The following is a 14,576-nucleotide window of genomic DNA, read 5'->3' as shown; positions in this document are numbered from 1 at the left end:
TCTTAGTTTCTGTATTCTTTTGCAAAAGTTTAAGAGGAGTTGCCTTTCTCTCACTAGTCCTGCCCACTCCTTCCAAATTCTTTGTTTTGATCCTTCAGAAGAAATACTGTCGCTTTATATAGGTTAGGTTACCTAACAGACTTTCTCACTTTCTCCTCACTCTCGGACTGAAAAAGTGAAGAAAAGTTTCACAAAAATCGTCTTTGTGGGATATTATATTTAGATGCAACTAGAGGAAAAATGCTTGTTGCAACATCCATTGGTAAGTAAACGCATTAATGCATTATCATTTTCTTGTGTGTTTTACATATTAGTATATATTTGTGATTTGTATATGTACTGTATGAGCCTAAAAATATACAAGTCAACATTTGAAGTGGATCTAAAAAGTTGAACAGGTATTGTTTTGGTTTTGATCCAGATATTGACTAGTGTATATAAATGTAGTACACACATATTATTTTGTTCCAAAAGCTGTGGACATACTGTTCACTTTGTATTAAAGGTAAAAAAACATGATATGAGCTCTCAACTTTTCACGATTTGTCTCTGGATCCTCTCTTCCAGACGAGCGTGGCATGTCCAGATTTATCTCTCTGTCAAGAAGAAAAAGATACAATGAACGAGGTATCAGTAAAAATTTATAAACTTCAAATCCTGTATTGTTTTCAGTTTCTGACAAATGAATTTTGTTGTAGGTCAAATGCTTCATCCAAAAATACACACCCTCATGTCATTCCAAACCGGTATGAGTTTTACAAAATAAGATATTTTGAAGAACCAAACAGTTGTTGGTCCCCATTGACTTCCATAGTAGGGAAAGAAATACTCTGGAAGTCAGTGGGGGACTATCAACTGACCCTGGACCACAAATCCAATCATAAGGGTCCATTTTTTAAATCTGAAAGCTGCTTTCCATTGATGCATGGCTTAAGAAAGGACCATATTTGGTCAAGATACAACTATTTGAAAATCTGGAATCTGAAAAAAAAAGTCAAAATATCGAGAAAATCACCTTTAAAGTTGTCCAAATGAAGTTCTTAGCAATGTATATTACTAATAAAAAATTAAGTTTTGATATATTTACAGTAGGAAATTAACAGAATATCTTCATGGAACATGATCTTAATATCCTAATGATTTTTGGCATGAAAGAAAAATCAATAATTTTGACCCATACAATGTACTGTTGGCTATTGCTACTTACAAATGTTTTTTGGTCCATGGTCTCAAATATCTTCTTTTATATTCAACAAACTCATACAGGTTTGGAATGACATTAGATTGCATTTTTTTGGATGAACTATCCAGTGAAGTCCAATTAGAGCTAGTTTATTCATCTTTTTGTTATTTCATATTTTAGAGCGTTTCCTAGCTAATGCTCAGAGGCGACAGAGCCTGCAGCTTGAACGGACCCTACACGCATTGGACGTCCAGTATCAGCGGGAGCTGGCTGGGGTACAAGGTGCACAGCAAGAGCTGAGAAGATCCCTGGACCGCCTCGGAGACCAAAGTGCCATCAAAAGACCTGCTTTGGCACTGCCTCCAACTAAAAATCGCTCATCTTCCAACCAACCTAAGCAGATTCCCTCACAGTCCTGCTGTCCAAACCACATTGTGTGCTCGAGCTGCAACTTGCGCTTGAGGTTGGCTGACGCACTGACCAGACGTTTTACCCCCAGCCTGTGGACCATGTACACCTACCCCTTGACCTCTTGCCACTCTGGAGAAATCTATTACATGCCCAGATTTGTACAGCAACGTAATCTCTCAACATTGGACAACTCTCTCAGATATCTGCCATTTATGTAGACCATATATTTCTGTAATGCATCTTGAATAAGTTGTTCAGGTCAGAAGTGGATCTGAGTTTGTCTTAAGTTTTCAGAAGTCATCCATTTGCTTTTAAAGGGGCAGTAACTTGACAGCAGGATTGAAAAATGGTGCACAAACACAAAAAGACTGAGGGAGCTTCTCTAGAGGGTGATTTTAAAACTCTTGAAGACATGCATTGTTCCAGCTAAAACACTTTTAGTGCCGCACACATTCCAGTGCCCCTAGAAAGTGTTTCTACGGTGTCAGCTGTGCCTGAACTCACCAGATACTGGCACTGATCTTGACATTTACGAAAAAACTGCATTTCGTAACCCAGGAGCGCATTTTTGTTGTGTATTTGTTGAATAAATCTGTGGCGCATCCACGTTAGGACTGGAAAATAATCATGGTTGGATATGAGAAGCAATTATTAGTTCCATGTTATTGATTTCTGAGAAATTTTCTGACCTGTCACAGCTGCAGATTCATGGCTCCTCCCACTTGCAGAACTGGCAGGTCACCTGACCTGCTAATTTAACCTGCCACCTGCCTGTAGAACCTGTGAATTACACAATTAAACGGTATTAACTTTTTAAAATGTTATTTTTTTTTATTATTTTTCATAGTGATATTCTGTATGCATGTGTACAACTATCAAAATTATGTTTTAATAGACGGGTTTTTCATCCACTTTGTCTTGTTTGTACAAAATAAAAGTTATTCATCTCAAAGTTGTCATTCATATTAATTTGAGGCTTTTATTTTGTTATGACTATGATTTTATGAACTGATAATACTTTCTCACTTCGTGCCATAACATCTTATTTGGTACAATATTCCTCTCATGATTCATTCGATGTGAGCATCTTGCCCTGTAAAATCTCATAACAGCACACTCTAATCAAACTCAGAAAAAGTTAATAAAGCTAATTATTCATTATCTGAAAGGATGCAAAATCATGAACACATGCAATAGTATTTTTATATTAGTAGATGTGGCATTTTAATATGCTTACAAGAGCAGTTGGCTTGTGTAGACACAGGTTTGAGCCCAATGTCAATAAATCCTGTACAGCATTATTCTGGTGGAAATTAGTTGCTATTTCAAACTGGCAGAGCTTGAAAAACAAAAGTCTAAGCTCATATTATTGAAACTGAAAACTAAACAGGAATTATTTTAAAAAGCACTGTGGTTCAAAAAAATAAATGTTCACTTTTCAGACTTTTTGTCTTTCACGTCTGGGAATTATTTGTTTCCATTTAATAAACCACATGAAAAAAATATATATTTAATGTAGACCTGTTCAAATCCCACAATTGCTGTAATTAATTACCAGCAATTAAGTGTGAAGTGTTGGGCTTTCATCAAGAAGACCAAAGTTCAAATCCCACTATTGCTTATGTTCAACAAAGTGCCCTAAACATCAGCTTTTAGCATACAAGCCGTGATGGCGAAAATGGCTGAATATGTTTGTTGTTAATGAGGTTGTTGTGGGTTCAAACCCCACTTCAACATGTTGTAATGGTGCTGGTTTATTGTAAAGGCACATGTAACATTTAATGACCCCTGAAACAAACTTTAACATGCTGTTGCAAACTCAGTGGCTCAGTGGTTAAAGCTTTGCATTTTTGATCTTGGAGGCCGGAGTTCAAATCCCACTCTTGCTTGTGTTACATTGTAGCTTTAATTAACGCTGCAGCAAAAACTAACATTTAATGACTCCTGAATCAAACGCTACCACATCATTACAAACTCAGTGGCTCAGTGGTTAAAGCTTTGCATTTTTGATCTTGGAGACCGGAGTTCAAATCCCACTCTTGCTTGTGTTACATTGTAGCTTTAATTAACGCTGCAGCTAAAAATAACATTTAATGACTCCTGAATCAAACACTGCCACAGCGTTACAAGCTCAGTGGCTCAGTGGTTAAAGCTTTGCATTTTTGATCTTGGAGACGGGAGTTCAAATCCCACTCTTGCTTGTGTTACATTGTAGCTTTAATTAACGCTGCAGCAAAAACTAACATTTAATGACTCCTGAATCAAACACTGCCACAGCGTTACAAACTCAGTGGCTCAGTGGTTAAAGCTTTGCATTTTTGATCTTGGAGACGGGAGTTCAAATCCCACTCTTGCTTGTGTTACATTGTAGCTTTAATTAACGCTGCAGCAAAAACTAACATTTAATGACCCCTGAATCAAACTCTGCTACAGCGTTAGTGGCTCACTGGTTAAACTTTGCATTTTTGATCTTGGAGACCGGAGTTCAAATCCCACTCTTGCTTGTGTTACATTGTAGCTTTAATTAACGCTGCAGCTAAAAATAACATTTAATGACTCCTGAATCAAACTCTGCAACAGCGTTACAAACTCAGTGGCTCAGTGGTTAAAGCTTTGCATTTTTGATCTTGGAGGCCGGAGTTCAAATCCCACTCTTGCTTGTGTTACATTGTAGCTTTAATTAACGCTGCAGCAAAAACTAACATTTAATGACTCCTGAATCAAACACTGCCACAGCATTACAAACTCAGTGGCTCAGTGGTTAAACTTTGCATTTTTGATCTTGGAGGCCGGAGTTCAAATCCCACTCTTGCTTGTGTTACATTGTAGCTTTAATTAACGCTGCAGCAAAAACTAACATTTAATGACCCCTGAATCAAACTCTGCTGCAGCGCTACAAACTCAGTGGCTCAGTGGTTAAAGCTTTGCATTTTTGATCTTGGAGACGGGAGTTCAAATCCCACTCTTGCTTGTGTTACATTGTAGCTTTAATTAACGCTGCAGCTAAAAATAACATTTAATGACCCCTGAATCAAACTCTGCAACAGCGTTACAAACTCAGTGGCTCAGTGGTTAAAGCTTTGCATTTTTGATCTTGGAGACGGGAGTTCAAATCCCACTCTTGCTTGTGTTACATTGTAGCTTTAATTAACGCTGCAGCTAAAAATTAAATTTAATGACCCCTGAATCAAACTCTGCAACAGCGTTACAAACTCAGTGGCTCAGTGGTTAAAGCTTTGCATTTTTGATCTTGGAGACGGGAGTTCAAATCCCACTCTTGCTTGTGTTACATTGTAGCTTTAATTAACGCTGCAGCTAAAAATAACATTTAATGACCCCTGAATCAAACTCTGCAACAGCGTTACAAACTCAGTGGCTCAGTGGTTAAAGCTTTGCATTTTTGATCTTGGAGACGGGAGTTCAAATCCCACTCTTGCTTGTGTTACATTGTAGCTTTAATTAACGCTGCAGCTAAAAATAACATTTAATGACCCCTGAATCAAACTCTGCAACAGCGTTACAAACTCAGTGGCTCAGTGGTTAAAGCTTTGCATTTTTGATCTTGGAGACCGGAGTTCAAATCCCACTCCTGCTTGTGTTACATTGTAGCTTTAATTAACGCTGCAGCAAAAACTAACATTTAATGACCCCTGAATCAAACTCTGCTACAGCGTTAGTGGCTCACTGGTTAAACTTTGCATTTTTGATCTTGGAGGCCGGAGTTCAAATCCCTCTCTTGCTTGTGTTACATTGTAGCTTTAATTAACGCTGCAACAAAAACTAACATTTAATGACCCCTGAATCAAACTCTGCTACAGCGTTACAAACTCAGTGACTCAGTGGTTAAACTTTGCGTTTTTGATCTTGGAGACCGGAGTTCAAATCCCACTCTTGCTTGTGTTACATTGTAGCTTTAATTAACGCTGCAGCTAAAAATAACATTTAATGACCCCTGAAACAAACTCTCTGACAAAGTTACAAACTCAGTGGCTCAGTGGTTAAAGCTTTGCTTTTTTAGTCTTGGAGACCTGGATTCAAATCCCACTGCTGAAGGTGTTAAATAGTATCAGTAATTAATACTGCAGCTAAACATCAAATCAAAATGACCCCTGAAACAATTTCCCACACATCATTGCAAACTCAGTGGCACAGTGATTAAAGCTTCACTTTTTAAACTTGGAGACCCGTGTTCTTATCCCACTACTGAGAGTATTAAATCTCATCTTTAATTAATGCTGCAGCTGAACACACAATCTACACAACCTGATTTAACTAAAACTATCACAGGCTCTATAGCTCAGTGGTTGAGCACTTACGTTCCATACACAGATGTTTGGGATCAAATCCCTTATTGAGTGGGGGTGATTCAGGAAAGACTCTGTCAAAACTTTAACAGGTTTATTGTAAAATCACAGGTTACATACAAGTAAATAGCCAAATATAAGTCCTGCACAGATTGCAACAAGTGATCTGAGGCTCACAGCTGAGAGGACTGCTGCAAGGTTCAGAGGTTGCTGGTTCGATCCCAGCCAGATCACTGTCATATGAGCAAAGAGACTCAGCCAAAGCTTTATTGTAAAATCAATGGATGGAAAAATGTTTAATTTCACTAGTCTTTAGAGAAAAAAAAGTCAAAAGTAAAAAAAAAAAAAAGCTGCAAAAGGTTGAACGAGCTTGTGGCCCAGTGGTCAGAGTGTCAGTTTACAACCTGGGAGTCCCAGGTTCAAATCCCCTACTGGGATAAAAAAATGTTTAATTTCACTAGTCTTTAGAGAAAATTAGTAAAAAGTTCAAAAAAGAGACAAACAAGAGTGAAAGAGCTTGTGGTCCAGTGGTCAGAGCGACAATCTACAACCTAGGAGTCCTAGGTTCAAATCCCTGATTGGGATGGAAAAATGTTTATTTTCACTAGTCTTTAGAGAAAAAAAGTCAAAAGCTCACAAAAAAGAAGAGCATGCATGAAAGAGCTTGTGGTCCAGTGGTCAGAGCGTCAGCTTACAACCTAGGAGTCCTAGGTTCAAATCCCTGATCGGGATGAAAAAATGTTTATTTTCACTAGTCTTTAGAGAAAATTAGTAAAAAGCTCACAGAAAAGAAGAGCATGCATGAAAGAGCTTGTGGTCCAGTTGTCAGAGCGTCAGCCTACAACCTAGGAGTCCGTGGTTCAAATCCCCGATCGGGATGAAAAAATGTTTATTTTCACTAGTCTTTAGAGAAAATTAGTAAAAAGCACACAAAAAAGAAGAGCATGCATGAAAGAGCTTGTGGTCCAGTGGTCAGAGCGTCAGCTTACAACCCTAGGAGTCCTAGGTTCAAATCCCTGATCAGGACGGAGAAATGTTTATTTTCACTAGTCTTTAGAGAAAAAAAGTCAAAAGCTCACAAAAAAGAAGAGCATGCATGAAAGAGCTTGTGGTCCAGTGGTCAGAGCGTCAGCCTACAACCTAGGAGTCCTAGGTTCAAATCCCCGATCGGGATGGAAAAATGTTTAATTTCACTAGTCTTCAGAGAAAAAAAGTCAAAAGCTCACAAAAAAGGAGAGTAAGCATGAAAGAGCTTGTGGCCCAGTGGTCAGAGCGTCAGTCTACAACCTAGGAGTCCTAGGTTCAAATCCCCGATCAGGATGGAAAAATGTTTATTTTCACTAGTCTTTAGAGAAAAAAAGTCAAAAGTTCAAAAAAAGAGATGAGCAGGCATGAAAGAGCGTGTGGTCCAGTGGTCAGAGCGTCAATCTACAACCTAGGAGTCCTAGGTTCAAATCCCCGATCAGGATGGAAAAATGTTTAATTTCACTAGTCTTTAGAGAAAAAAAGTAAAAATTAAAAACAAAGTGAAACAAAATAGCAGAGTAAGTGTGGAAGTGCCAGTGGCTCAGTGGACTGAGCAAGTACTCCCTGCACGGGAGGTACCGGGTTCAAGCCCCAGACTGGTCACCGAAGCACGGTTGCGTGACGGTCGTTCGGTAGTGCGCTGTGACAAGCTGCAAAGCGGATCAGAGCACGACCTGACACGAGAGAAGGTTACAGACGAAGGGGGAGTACAGATCCAGACGCTCCCCCTGGGGCTTCCCAGACAAAATCGAGCAGCGGTTATCCAGCAGAAATCAAAATTTTAAGTTTATACTTGTAAAAATTCCAGACACAGGCTAAGTACAAACTTTTTTTTTTTTTAATTATTAATTAATAACAGCCCACCCACTTTAGGCTCCACCCACAAAGCAGCTTATTTTACCTGCAAAACGCTCCACCAGGATCTGATCCAGGACTCATCAGGCTCCCTCGCTCTACAGACCGACACCTGCACATGGAGAAAGGTGTGTTTGGCCCATTTGAAGGTATATTAGTCAGACATTTGCACACACTCAGATGAACAACAGCTCGAGACTCTGATCCAGTGGCTGAATCAATGATGGCTGAAGTCGTTGCAATATTACTGCACCACATTACAGCCATTCAGATGCACTCTTTGCTGATAAACAGTAATTTATTTGAAGACAAGCAGCTCTGTTAAGATCAAATAAACTGGATAAGCTGTGGTTGACTTGTAGTTTTAAGTTAACTCCAAAGACAAATCTAAATTTGCCATATGCACAAACCTTACTTGAAAAGATTCAACAGCTGATTAGAAGTAACAGCATGTGTTTGGAGAACTGAGATCAGAGGATCTCTGAAAATCATGAACGGCACACAAATATCACATTTATCCTTTTATTGTGCACACACTTTACACACAAATCACAGTGATCATTCTCGAATGCAAGGCATTTGTTAAAACAACGGCCCATCAAAGCATTTACCCAGAGAATGGGTCCAAGCTGGTATAATCAGACGGGTCCAACAGCTCAAAGTTGCATTACCACAGCAAACGGTGCACTTCACAGAATCCAGAAAAAAGCCAAAGGTCAATGAGGATCCAGCAGTTGCTCCCCTGCTTCTCCTGCCACCTCCTTGTGATCTCCAGCAACTCTGAACCAGAAATACCCTACAGACAGAAAGCAGAAACTCAAAAACAGCTCACAATTCACTAACAAGTTCTTCCTGTAGGAAACCACAAGTCTCAGACAGACATACAAAATGAATGTTAAACAGATTGATATGTGGTGAAATAATAGTCTCAATTAATAATGATGATGTAAAATGCAGTAAAAATGTGTAAACTGTTGTAGCTTAATGTAAAAAGAGTCAATTAAAATGTACACGTGCTAAAACTAATCCATTTTAGGTGAAAGGGGTGCTTGCATAAAAAGAATTTTATCCACCTTATTTTACTAGCATAGCAGGCCGAAGTCATTTACTGTGGATGTGCAATACCTCAAATTTATTAGCTAACTGTTACATGAAATTTCTAATAAACGCGTAGAATATTCAAGGCTTTTTTGTCGACTCGATTACCTTTTTTATTTGTACTACAAATACCATGGTTTACAACAACAATCACCATCATTTTGGAGTTTTATTTATAGTAAAACCATGGCTAATTTTCCTAATTGTAACGTTACTTGCACAACAAACCAGTGCGTTTATAATTAGGACAACACATAAATAGCTCTCAACATCCAACAGCGCAAACTAACAATAATGAGATACAAGGTCATGCTAAAAAGTTACTTAAATATAAAACGTTTTATCGACGAAAAATGTAGACTTACCACATTCAAAGAAGACTTCTCTTTGCGCCCGTGTTCGTGCAGCTTCTTGTTTGTTACGCTAATCTCTATCAGCTGTGGGTTGTTAATCACGTTGTCAACCAGTAGGATCACTGCTAGGAACTGTGTGCGATTAAGGCGAAACACTCCTTACGTTGCACGATGCGGGTGTGTTTTCGGCTTTTACCCAAGTAAACTAATCTAATTAGTTAATCTAAAATAATACTTTGTGCAAACTATACGTTTTCAGATTATGGTTACTTACAGGTGAGTCGCGTGTCAGTCGATTCCTTCACCTTATCACAATGTGCGTCGGTTGTTTATGCTGTTAAGTGACTGCCATCTGCAGAAACTGTACTTTTATGCTCGTAAAACGATACGAACTTGTTGTGGTGACTGTCTTCTTCTTCTGTGGGTTTACTGGCGGGTCGCACACCACCTGTGCTGGAGTGTGAAGTGATTTCAGACTAGGAGTAGTGTGATGACTATATTCTTATTTTTTAGTCCACTATTCTTAATGAATTGTATGACTTTCTTTATTATTTTACCGGATCCTTTTTTAATAATTTGCATACAGAAAATTCATTGCATCCTAAATTCTGTAATTCTCTTTGCAATTCATTTCTCTCCTGTTCATAACTTGGACAAACTGTCAGTATATGATCAACTGTTTCCTTTACATGACGTGATTCACACAAACCTGTACTGTGTTTTCCTATAATATGAAGTGAAGAATTAAGTTTTGTATGCCCCATCCTAAGTCCTGTTAAAATTACCTGATCCTCTCTATTTAAGTTTAGTGTCATTTTGCTTTAAATATTATAAAAATGCCTTCCTGTTTTACAAATATTCCAGATTTCTTGCCATTTCTTATTGCAAGCTTCTTTTATTATACTTTTCCCCTCCATCTTGCTTAGTGTAAGTGAAATAGTAGGGATATTCATGTTAAGTGATTCTTTAGCCAGTACATCAGATTTTTCATTTCCTGGTATACCCAAATGCGCCGGAACCCAAACAAAATTAACTATTATTCCAACATGTCCTATAATGTAAATTCATTATTTCTATAAGGACATCATATCTAACAGTTTGAAAAGTCTGAAGACTAATGAGTGATGCCATTGAATCTGAACAGATCACTACCCTATTAAGCATCATTTCTTCTACCCAACTCAGTGCCATCTGAATTGTTACCATTTCCGCAGTGTATACTAAGGTCCCATCTGTTAACCTCCCATTTCTTCCAACTTTAAATTCTGGGACATAGAATGCAGATCCGGTACGCCTTGTGTCTGGGTTCTTTGAGCCATCTGTATATATTGGGATAAATGCATAATATACTGTTCTAATATATTCTGCTGTAAACTTTTTAATGTCAATTTGTCCTTTTTGCATACATTCATGAATATGAAAATCAACTTCAGGTTGAGTAAAGAACCAAGGAGCAACTGGAGAAATTGTAACTACTGATGAAAATTTTATATTGTTTATTGACATATCCGCAGCCCACTCCTTTACTTCCCAGGCAAATCCTCTTCCATTAAGGTTTATTGTTTTCGTACTTTGATGTAAAGGTGTCATTTTGAACGTGAAAACCCTCTACGCCGCTCAGTGGAGCGGATGACACACTGAACACTTTCTATCAGACGGTTGTTATTGTACCACCAACAGACTGCAGATGACTTCAAGTTGGGTTACTGATCTTAAACTTTACAGTTTCATCTTACAAACAAAAATTCCTACTTGTTAAATGTAAGATGGGTGAATGCCAGGTGGTCAACAACTGTATTACAGCAGGACTGTTACTGTTCGCACACATCAGGCTGATGACTTCACCTTTTGCTTGATTCTTAATGTCTGGTTAAACTTGAGTCACCTAAACTGAGCTTGTTGATTTGGCTAAACAGCATCTGTATAAACAACTCATTTTTTTACCGTATGGATACTTGTCGACGGTTTACCAGAGCCACAAACATGTCAGGTCATGACCTCTTCTAACTCATGATGGAGGAGAATGTATTTTTCTGTCTGTTGGAGAAGACAAAAAGAGTAGTAAGTGGGAATAATTCTTAGTCTTAAATAATTCAAGTTATTGTTATGATAAGGAGCAAACTGAGTCACTTTAACATAAAAACATGTTTATTTTTGGTGGCTTACGTTGTTTGCTGATTTTGCGTCAGGTCTGACTGAGTGAGACACCTGCTGGTCAAAATGATGTAAATGTAGTAACAACAATGCAAACATGTTTAATGACACTTTTGACAAAGTGATTGCAAATATTTTCCTGGAAGTTTGTTGTGCTACATTAAATATGAAGCTTTTGTATATATATATATTTTTTTTTCTTCATTTTCTTGTTTCTATGTTTTTGGAAGGGCTTTGGTAATCAGGCAAATTACATTTAACAATCACTCACCATTTTTCCATTATACACACAAGTGTTTCGACACTTAATGAAGCAGTGATTCAAACTCACCCACCTATCTTGATTCAACTTTGAGACGGTCATGTCTCTCCCATTGGAACTTTCCTGTAAAAAAAAACAAAACTGAAGTTATATGAACACAGATAAAATGCTAAAAAATAATCAGGTGATTCATGTACTTGGAAAAAGATGCTAAGAAAAAACTACATTAAGAAATAAAATGCAAGGACAGGGAAAACAGTGCCATCTGCTGGCTGCAAACATTTACAACAATTTACAAGTGAACATAAAATAAGGATTTAAAAAAAAAACATGAATGCCACTTTGTGGCTAAGCACATAATCGTCACATAGTGTCTCCTGGCTCAGTAGATAAAGCAATGCGTTTGAATCATGAAGTTCTGAGTTCAAATCCCATTATTGCTTACATTATACTGATGCCATTTAATTCAACAAAGTGTCACAAACACAAGCTTTTGACGTGAACACCACGATGGGTTAGTGGCTAAACGCACGTCACCTGTGGATACAGCTATGATAAAGGCATGGGTTCAAACCCTACCTAACACAGAGACTGTGTTAGAGCTTTAACTGGTTTATTGTTAAATCACAGGTCACATACAGGTGAATAGTTAAATATAAGTTCCTTCAAACGTTGTGACAAGTGATCTGTGGCTCACAGGTAAGAGCGCTGCCTCCAGGCTCAGAGATTGCTGGTTCGATTCCAGCCAGATCACTGTGATATGAGTGAAGAGACTCAGCCAAAGTGGCTTATTTTAACTGGCTTATTTTACAATCACTGGTAAACAGTGAAATATAAGTTCCAGCACACATTTCAACATGTGATCTGTGGCTCACGGGTAAGAGCGCTGCCACATGGTTCAGAGGTCGCTGGTTCGATTCCAGCCAGATCACTGCGTTGAGTGCGAGTGTTGCGTGAATGAAGGGGCGGGGATGATTCAGGTTGTCCCTAAGCCCCGGCACGATGTCCAGCAGGGGTTATACTTCTTTATAGAAGATCAAATATTGTATTAATAAAAAAAAAAAGAAAAAAAAAAAGAAAAGAAAAGAAAAAAAAGGAAAAAAATACTTACCTAATACTTACCCATCCAGGAGCAGATGTCCATCATCACAGTCAATCTCCACACGGCCCAGAACTCTGCTTCTGTAGGTGAAACACACACTATATGAGTGTTATTAAAAAAGAACATTTCTTAAAACACTTACATTTAAAAAATAAATAAATAAATAATAATAATAATTTAAACTATATTTTTTATAGACAAAGACTTAAACCAGTTAAATTGGAGTGACATATGTATATATATATATAAAAAATATATATATATATATATATATATAAATAAATATACTTATAAATATATATATATATATATATATATATATATATATATATAAATAACTATATATATATATATATATATATATAAATAAATATACATATAAATATATATAAATAAATATACGTATAAATATATAAATAAATATATATATAAATTAAAATAAAATAAATATAAACACACACGTGTGTACTTTGACCATTTTAAAAAAACTACTTTATCGTTAAATTCATTGACTCGATCAAATATGCACTTCTGTGTGCAAATAAACACTAAATCAAAAAAGGAAAATCTAAAACTGACACGCCTTTCCTCTCTTCCACCCCGCCCACATAACCCGCCCTTTAAAGAAAACATCCAATCCGGAAAGAGAGGAGTGCCGTTCTCCACTCCCATTGGTCCGATACGTCAATCAATCATGAAGTTTGGCAGCACGTAAACACACCCTCCAAATACAGCGTTCCATCGCTTGATTAAAATTTAATTAAATGTATTTTCGTTTTGTCCTTTACATCACTTTACATGTGTACAGTTACAAATTCTCCGCCTGCCAAGCAAATAACTTAATACGAAATCAGAAAAGCGTTAATTCTATTTTCGGAAACACGCAGTGCGAGAAAATGCTGCTGTATCTCGTGGCTACGTCCAAACAGTTCGGTCCAAACGATGAACTAACTTCAAAATATCACATCTCGATAAACGTTTGTTGTGTGAACGCATCGATTAAAAGCCTTAAACGAGAGTGTAGCGTTTGTTTTCATGTGGCGCTTCAGTAACTCACATGGTATGAACGCCACTGTTGTGTGTCTTCCGGAAGTTCTTCTTCTTCTGTTTCATGTTGCCAAGGTTCCGGTCTCTGAAAGTGCTTCTGCCGCCTAGAGGAGCGGATGGGAAACTGCACTTGACTTTCTGTCGTATTACAGCGTCAACAGACTCAAAGAGTTACTTCAAATTGGCTCATTTACTAGGCCATATGCCCAAGCGACACATACAACATTTTCATACTCAAGCAAAAGTCCCTATTTGTTGTGTTGAATCTGAATAAAGGCATGTAACCAAAAGGTGATCAACAGCTTCCTCTTGTGATCAATTACAGAAAACTACAAACCCTGAGTGTTGTGTCATTAAGGGGGACTTAAGTTTATTTTTAATAAATTTCAAAACAAAATATAATGTCTCATTTTTTTGTGACCAGCATAACAACATAAGATAGTATTTTCAGTAAATGATCCAGATCTGCTTGCAACCAATGGGTTAAGAAAGATACAAATGTATTTTGTTTTAAATTCAAAGCCAAATACCCATGGTATAAACTTTTTAAAAAAAATTTTGTTCCCACTTGGAATTTTCAGGAAAAAAAAAAAAAAAGACAGCAATTGTCAAAAAAAGAAAGTGAGTTGCATCCCAAGTTATCTATGGATGTGTGCAGTTTGGCAAGAGCAGGATTTCGACAGACAATCTTTACACAATTCTTAAATGATGTACTTTTACCTCTGAATCTTATTCCACAGTGACTCTTTTGTAGTTTTTTTTTAATTCAGAGTGCACAACA

General features: G+C 37.4%; 1 long non-coding RNA gene across 5 annotated transcripts; it reads right to left on the bottom strand.

Annotated features, from left to right (window-relative positions):
* Positions 1–197: 197 nt before the first annotated feature.
* LOC141333632 (uncharacterized) lies at positions 198–13,850 on the bottom strand. Of its 5 annotated transcripts, none has more exons than XR_012355406.1 (8): positions 13,806–13,850; positions 12,769–12,828; positions 11,720–11,769; positions 11,397–11,438; positions 8,391–11,267; positions 7,826–7,891; positions 2,284–2,374; positions 198–596 (listed from the first exon to the last, which is right to left on the bottom strand). It is a non-coding gene; the product is annotated as an uncharacterized lncRNA (long non-coding RNA). The 5 variants fall into 5 exon arrangements; XR_012355408.1 differs by having other exon boundaries at positions 12,758–12,828; positions 13,806–13,824; XR_012355405.1 differs by lacking the exons at positions 12,769–12,828; positions 13,806–13,850 and having other exon boundaries at positions 8,391–8,575; positions 9,243–11,267; positions 11,720–12,726.
* Positions 13,851–14,576: the final 726 nt, after the last annotated feature.

Source organism: Garra rufa, chromosome 4 (assembly GCF_049309525.1).
Source record: "Garra rufa chromosome 4, GarRuf1.0, whole genome shotgun sequence".
NCBI classification, from domain to species: domain Eukaryota; kingdom Metazoa; phylum Chordata; class Actinopteri; order Cypriniformes; family Cyprinidae; genus Garra; species Garra rufa.
Note: the sequence above shows the minus strand (reverse complement) of the source record. Positions and strands in the feature narration are given on the sequence as shown.